The 8482-nt window shown below is 36.7% G+C and overlaps 1 protein-coding gene across 1 annotated transcript in view; it reads left to right on the top strand.

The window, feature by feature from the left end:
- ADM2 (adrenomedullin 2) overlaps positions 1–8482 on the top strand; it is a 461499-nt gene that overhangs the window by 42084 nt on the left and 410933 nt on the right. The gene's annotated exons all lie outside the window — the stretch shown is intronic.

Below are 8482 nucleotides of genomic sequence, written 5' to 3'. Positions count from 1 at the left end.
ATGGAATATCTATCTATAATAAACACCAGAGTTTCAATCACAGGAAATATTAAAATAGCACAGATGAATAGATTCACACAGATACCGAAAAACAGTACTTAACTAATCTCACTATATTTTCCTGACTGATATAAGGAATTACTATTCCCTGGTTCGCTTAGTAGATTAGGTCAAGGTGAAGCGGGTGCGATATCTTTCTTTGTCAGGTTACAAAAAACAGACTGCTCTGAGACTTCAGTCTCATCTAGTATTAAAACATCATTTTTGCCCTAGATTACAGAATTACATCACATACATCTGGTCATCTGACTTCTGGTTATCATACTACCCCCTTTCCTAGCAACTGACCCAGAACCTTGCACATATGTGTCAATAATACACACAAACTTCCTATGTGGAGGTCTTCACCCCCATACCCCCATATGTAGGTGCAGCAGCTCCCACACACCCCTAACTAAATATACCAACTGTGAGATCGCACTACAGCGGGGATAAGGGGCAAAGTTCAACATGGTGGCCAAGTGGTTACTTACCTGGAGTTGTAAGTTGGTGTTCCCAGAGGTCATTGAAATGCGTTTGTTGGCTTTCTGGACTCAGCGTTATGAAAGTCAGGCAAGTGGGATTTCAGTCTTGTAAAGTAGACCCAAATATATATATATATATATATATATATATATATATATATATATATATATATATATATTTATGTCCCTATCAGATGATCGAGTTTTCAGAAACTCGAAATTCATGTGGTCAAGACCATATGATTGAGTTTCCGAAAACTCGAACATCAAAAAAAAGCCATAGAAATCAACCCTTTTTACATTTTTGCAGGGAGGCAAGACCCCCTGCACCCCCCACAGCCCCTACAAATTATATATACCAACTCCAAGATCATACTGCAGTAAGGAAAAGGGTAAATTTCCTGATCCTCAGTGTACTGGATTCTCCTTTCAAAACCTTTGAGTGTTCAAAAACTCAATCACATGGTCTCGACCATATGAATTTTGAATTTCTGAAAACTTGATCATCTGATAGGGATCCATATAGTATTGTTTAAGTAACTGAATGGTACAAGCACAGCAAATAAAAAAAAAAGGCACAGCTGATCAAAAAATCAGCTACTTGAACAATACTGGGTTTGTTTTTTATGTGAGACTGCGAACAGTGGGGATCAGGAAGTCTGCACTATCACACTGTAAAGTGAGCTAGGAGTTGGTATATATAATTAGCAGGGGTAGGAGAGTGCAGGGAGGTTTGATCCCCTGCAAAAACTACTTGTTTTCTTGTAGGATTGACCACTTTTTGTCAATCTTGTGCATTTTGATTATGTAAGTATATGACTAAGTGTCGTATACTCATATAGTATGTATGAGGATATTATTGTTCATCTCTGAAGCAATTGTAGAAACAAAAAACACTAGCAGAAAGAACCATTAGCTTATTTTTGCCAGACTGTTAATTTAACAGTCCATTGATTACATAACTTAACTCAAAATTACTTACCCAAAGTAATCCAGCATAATTAGAGCTGGAACCCAAAGTGACTTAACCACGTTCTACCCCTCCATTAATAGTAATGCCGTGAGCATGACTGTGTACGTTTAGCCTTCTGCTTTTGGAATAAAAATTTTAAACTATATTTCTTTTTAAATGTTGCAGAGCAAACTTTTATTTTCACAAAAAATAAACACTTTTTTGGTATGAAAAGAAAAGTTTGTTTCACATATTTAAACATGATCTTTAGGATAAACTGCACATTTTACTTAACCAACAAAGTACTTAGTTCTTTTTGCACCAGTGGGAATTGATTTAACATATGTCACTGTTTTGGATGATGCAACCTCTTTAGAAACCTCTTCTGATTCAGTGCCACCACTTTTGTAAAAAAATTCTTCTTTATATCTCCTTTGAGTCTTCTGTAGTACAGTAGAGAGTCAATTATCTGAACATCGATTATCCAAAACTTCAGTTATCAGAATGCAGCCTTCCAAAGTTTTTATGTAGGAAAAATCATAACATTTGAATATGTAAATGTTATACTTATTTGCTTGTGAGTATTTTTTGAGCTTGTACTACAATAATATACTATACTGTTTTGTACTTGCAGTATATTTGCTTTATTTTTCTTGTTTAATGTTAATCAAAAACATTTTTAGAAGTTTTTTATTCAATTCAGTCATATGTATGATTATTCGAACTACCCTAGGTCCCAATTAGTTCTGATAATCGACTCTCTACTGTATACTCTCATATGATGTTCTCCTGTTCTCATGTATTTATTTTTTTAAGAGTGTGCCCACTGTTCTTGCCTCATTCCTTTAAGACTACTCAATTGTATGGCTTCCTTTTTCAGCCTCCTCTATCCTGTCTATGGTCTGGCAATTCAGAGATATCCAACCCCGCATGTAGTACTCCAGTTCTAACAGTCTATTAAACACAGTCATATAAAACACCACACAGTCAACCACTGAGTTGTCATGTTTACTGCACTATTTAACTGATGTCAGCTTAAAGGAACTCTGCTGTACTTTTTTGGCCCTTTTCCAAACAACTCCTGCTAGAAAGTATGGCACAATGAAGAATGGTCATCTCATCTAAGCAAATTATGCAGCAGCAGCCTGAGGCAACCATTCACCTCTTTCCTTCTCCATGTACACACTACGTCTAGGAACAACTGCTTTGACAAAGCCATGTTACTTACATCTTAGCAACTGAATCACTTACATAAGTGATGAAATCAGCACACTCTCTTTCATCATATCAGTCATGGCAGTGCAAGCCATCAAAATCTTTAATTTACGTAATTATTCTGCAGTGCCTTCTTTCAAATACTGTCTGCTGGTATATGCTATGACACCAGTTCTGGAAATTCTGCAAAGTAGCTAGGGGGGAAAAAATCAGACTTTTTCTTTTGTAGTTTTTCCTGGAGGTCAAGGCCTTTTCCAGTCTCGCTCATCATTTGTTGTCTGTTGTTTGCTTAACTTTTTTGTGTTTTTTGCTTTTATGATGCACTTACATCTGTTTGACAGAATTTTCCATGAAATAGAATTGCACAGGTTAGGTAATGCCAGTGACTCAGTAGGTGGCACAAATGCCTTTGATGCTGGAAAAATTTGAAGTTTGTGGTTTCTATTCCCACACCAAGTACTTTGTACTAAAATTAAACTGCAGTATAATGGGAATGTTGCATTACTGAGGTGCTATCCTTTGGAATTCCCTTCGTGTTCTTGCCAGATTACCCCTAGTCAGTATGAATACCACATTGTGTTTCCCCATGCAAAAAAAAAAAAAAAAAAGACTGTGGGGCTAACTGGTCAACAAAAAGTATATTACTAGCTGTGTGTTTCCATAATGTTCTTGCATGCTATGCATTCTTAGGTGGCTTGCCATTTCTTATACAGAGTCTTTCATTTCAGCAGAGTTTTCATAGAGGAAGATATTGATTTTTTTCTGAATTTTTGGCAGCAGGTTTATTTATACATACATTGTACTTGTTAAAAGTTTCTAAGATGTCTTTTGATGCTCGTTGTCAATGTAAAGATAGAAACAAATACAGCAAGCCATGTAGCTTAGCCTACTGCATCAGTGGATGGAGTTCACAACTTCCTAAAGGTCAGCTGGGGAGGACTAGGGAATAAGGACTGCCATGCAAAACGCCTTCTGCCTGAAAGCTTATTACATTCATTAGACGACTGACACCTGAACAGATATTAACAAGTATCACAGGAATGCAAAAAAAAAGAAAAAAAGAACCCATGTCCTGTGTGCTTACTGGGAATTACCTGTAAAGTGCAACATGTGTACTACATGTTTATTACAACATGTGTAATACATGTGTACTACATATGTATAATACATGTCCTACAATGTGTACTATATGTGTATCACATATATACTATCTAGCTTAAACAAGAATATTTCCTTTTTTCATGCAATTCACTTATGTTTGTCTTTTCATTCTTGACTTCTTTTAATTTTCAGGTAGGTGGTGTGGCGTCCCTCCTTTGAGCCAGTAATCAAGGAGTCTCAATCCTTACCACTGACACCGGTGAGGGATGTTCACTTGGAACAAAGATAGATACACACACATTATTTCCAGATGTAGCTTTCTGCACCAAGCACAATTTCCCTTAAGAGCACATGGGGAACATACTCAACCCTGGGGCTGGGTTCCTCTTTCTCTCCAGGCCCCAAATAAGACTCCCCACTGACACAGCTGTAGGGGTGAGTCATCAGCCTAGTATTCCATGCCAAGCCGTCAATCACCCTCTCTGTGAAATAAGTGCTCTGTGTCCTTGCTCCAAGTAGTTGACATTCACACTCTTTGAGATTTGATTTTCATACACAAATGCACACCTGGGAATGGCTGGCACAGATTTATCAACTATGCCCCCTCTGCCCAGACTGTAAGGTAGGTACTACCACCAGAACACTCCAAAGCCAGCTACTCTAAGGCTCGTACAAGGGTACCCAATTATACTGAGTAAAATGAATACTAATGCAAATGGTAGTGTTTGACCAATGCAACAAGACTTTCAGGAGCGCCCACAGTGTCACCAAATAAATATAAGTGCTCTTGAAGGTTAAAATATTCGCTAAAAGACCAGTCACAATGCAAAGTTTAAATGTATTTAATAATTAATAATAAAAGAACACGAAAATGCTAAATATCTATTCACAAATACCAGAGCTTCATTCACAGGAAATATTAAAAATAACAGAGATGGATAGATTCTCACTGATACAACAAATAATACTTAGATAATCTCACTATATTTTCTTGACTTATCCAAAGAATTACTATTCCCTGGTTACTTACTTAAAGCAAGGCAAGTTGAAGTAGGTGAGTGATCCTTCTTTGTCAGGTTTCAAAAAACAGACTGCCCTGAGACTTCTGTCTCTTGTAATATTAAAAGATCATTTCAGTGCTGGATTATAGAATAACATCACATCTGGTCATCTGACTCTGGTTCCCACGCTACCCCTTTTACTAGAAATTGAACCAGAATCTAGCACATATGTGTTATAAATACACACTCACATATAGCTTTGCTAAGTTGTGTTACAGCATCTGGAAGCTGTAAAACAATTGTAACACTTCCACTCTTCCAGGATAGTAATTAGTTCACCCCTAAGGATAGTACAGTAGGATTCCTACTCCTGGTTTTCACAGACATTTTATCGCTGGCTGAAATCAGACCTGTAAGGCACAATCTTTATTGCCTAAACCAGGTAGTTCAATTTCAGACTATTTTTCAAAGTTAGCTGGACTGAGCTTAACCTCTCATTTTCTAGTATCCTCTGTTGCAATGTAGTCATTTCACCAGTTATATTAGAGTCTGACATTCAGGTGTATTTCTTCTCTGCCCAGCAGGACCCACTGTTGGTACATTTTTAACACAAGCAGTTTTACAAATACATTTTCAACACAACAACAGTGCTATGCTGGCATATGTTACACATCCACCGCCCTACTTCTTGTGACATAGCTGACAATACCTCACATCATCACAGGTGGTTCTAATCATCTACCAGTCTTTCTGCGAACTTCATCATGTCTTTTCTCTAGGCTGCCCCTATAGAAACATTCTTTGTCACTAACTGGCTGCATCATACTCTTAAAACAGGGTGAAACCAAGGGCACAGAACCATCAACTTATATTTCTATGATGGATCAGAACTTGAAAATGTCCAGTGATAATAGACTTAATTTCCTTGCAGAAGGGTCAGGAATGTTGCAGAAGGTTAAGGTGAGTGAAGAAGAAGAGGCAGTTGCTCACCAAGGGACTAGTGAAATAGCAAGGCAGAAGAATAAAAGAAAGAAAGCATTTCATTTTTCACTTGTCTGCACTTCCATGTCCTATATTAACATACCTATATTTCTGACTTGCCACTGTAATATGTCAGATCAGTTCAGGAAGTACCCTCTCATTAGATTACTGTATAACTTTGCATAGAAGGATTATGCATTGACTGCATTTGGAAGGTGCTTGAATTTACACTTTTACTGATACATTGCATAGCATGACACACATATAATTGATTCACAGCATGCAAGACTGATGATAAATTCCATCAGATCCCAGCTAGGTCTTCATTGTCATTGCTTGGATTTGAAGTGTTTATGTTTTTAAAAATAAGCAAATCTTTCTGGCTCAGGCAAAAAGATTTCACACAAAAAGCAGACAGTAAAACATATATTTATCAAAAACATTCTAAAAAGCTAGCAGTGATTATAGAAATGATTTAATTATTAAGCAAACCGGATGAATGTGTTTAATGAAAAGTGAATCTCTGACTTCTATTTAAAAATAATAAAGACATTCTACTAAATCATAAAATTTTAACCTAGCTGTTTACAAATATCACTAAACCAGTTTGATTTGAAATGTAATTATCTATACAGTAATGTACATAAGAAAAATAAAATAGTAAGGTTTCTGTGACATGAGTTGTTTTTTCAAGTAATGATTGCTTTAATAATTCAGCTATCAAACTAAATTCTTTCTCAATATAATATGTGCTCACATAGTAACCTGTGGGTGAACAAAGATTGTATCCCCGAGCCTCACTTGCTCGTAATACAACCTGCTTAGGATTGGAGTTCCTCCATAGGAAATCACTGTTGGTGAGTTGTACAAGCAGTGATTTCATTTTTGGAGAAATTTCCCCCTTCTTTGAGTTTGTGCGACCATGGAGTTGATATATATAAGTTCAGGGTTTGTGGGGAGCTTGCCCCTTTGCACAAAAAAACTTAAAAGTATTTAGGGGGAATTTAGTTTGGGGATTCCATATAGCAGGTTAATCTTTATGTCAGCATGTTTTCACTATGATTTGACACAAATATATGTATTTATGGTTACCCTTTTTTGTTTTCATTCACTGAGCACATGCTTAGCATTATGGTTGCTTGAAAATGCTTTGTAATATGATAAACAAAAAGGTTCTGATTTTTATATTGCCCTTAACCCTGACCCTTGTGAAGATTTTGGCTCCCTTCCTGAGTTTCCTGCTCACCCAGATCTTGATACCCCCCTTGCTACTTACTACCCTTCAATGGGTTGCCTCCTGACTCCTTGGACTATTGATCTTGTGATGATTCAATGTTATTCTGGGTAAGTAAGGAATCCAGTGAAGAGTTGTGTGCAGAGATGCCAGGACATTATTGCTGTCCCCTATTTTAACTGTAAACCTGCTTGCTCATGGTTTCCACCGGAGAGTAAATAGGAATCAGGTTCTCAGAAGCCCTCACTGTTGGGACAAGCAAGGAGATTATTTGTCACTTCATCCTATCTCCCTGGCAAGCCCTATCAGTAGTCCTGAGTCTGTTTTTAAACTTGGGTCTCCAAAGACACAGACAGATGCCCTGAATCTATGCCATTGGGCTGCAATATATATTTTGATTTGTGATAAGACTCATGGATTAGCAGATTCTTAGTAACCTGGAAAATGAAACCTAAAAGAAATGATGAAAAGTTTAACACTTGGCTAAAAGAGCAATGCTGCTTGGTTTGTGGAAGTGGGGACTTGAATTAAACTATGGTTGGAATAGAACATGGGACAAGAATAACCTTAATACTAAAAGTGTAATGTATTTAAGCAAGGATAGGAAAACACAGAGGCATACAAAAGAAATAAACATGAATTTAAACTAGAAAGGGGTTAGGCAGTAGATTAAACTTGCAATCATTGACAAGTATTCCAGCAATATACTGCATGGTTACTGGTTTACTTGCAGATAGACAGCTGGAAAACATGATCTGTAAAATTGCAGTGTCCTTAGTAAATTATTACATAGAAGGAATACATACACTTGAAAAATGACACAACTTCCTTTCATTCCCTAAGTAGCCAGCAGGACACTCCAGTTATTGCCAGTAGAACCATATCACTCCAGGAGCCCTCTCTGTTTCAAACTAACATCCTACCAAGTTGACAACTGGCATAACCTTGTTTCTGACATTTACTTCATTTCTTATTTGCCATATCTGCCAGGGAGGGAAACCATTTTCATTTTGTGTTTCTTCTTTGGCATCAGATTAGCAGGGATGCAGGGTTTTGTATTTAAGCTGTAGAGGAGGAGCCAATAACCAAGAAATTAACTAAACTTGAATAAAAAAAGAAAAAAACGCCACAAATATGAAGAAAAATACTCTTTTAATGAGCACTTTTGTCAGCAGATACACTTGACTTCATCAGATTACATTTTTGTCTTGACCATCCAACTTATCAGCACTCTGCCTGTGTTCTATATGTAAGTTATTTTAGAAGTGTGTTTTCACTTAGTCTAATCTTTCTAGTTTCTAGCTATTTCTAAGTGTTTTTCTGTGATGTCAGAACTGTACTACTGAATTATTTTAAGTATTTATCTGTGATTTCTGAACTCTTGACTAGCATTGTGTAGTAAGAAGTATTGTCTTCTGTTTTTATTATTTATTAAATATTTTAAAATCTTTCAACTGTGGCTGTTTTGTGTAGA

Source organism: Protopterus annectens, chromosome 11.part0, assembly GCF_019279795.1.
Source record: "Protopterus annectens isolate FY-2018-M chromosome 11.part0, PAN1.0, whole genome shotgun sequence".
NCBI lineage: Eukaryota > Metazoa > Chordata > Ceratodontiformes > Protopteridae > Protopterus > Protopterus annectens.
The sequence above is the reverse complement of the archived record's forward strand: the minus strand, read 5'-3'. Positions and strand labels throughout refer to the sequence as shown.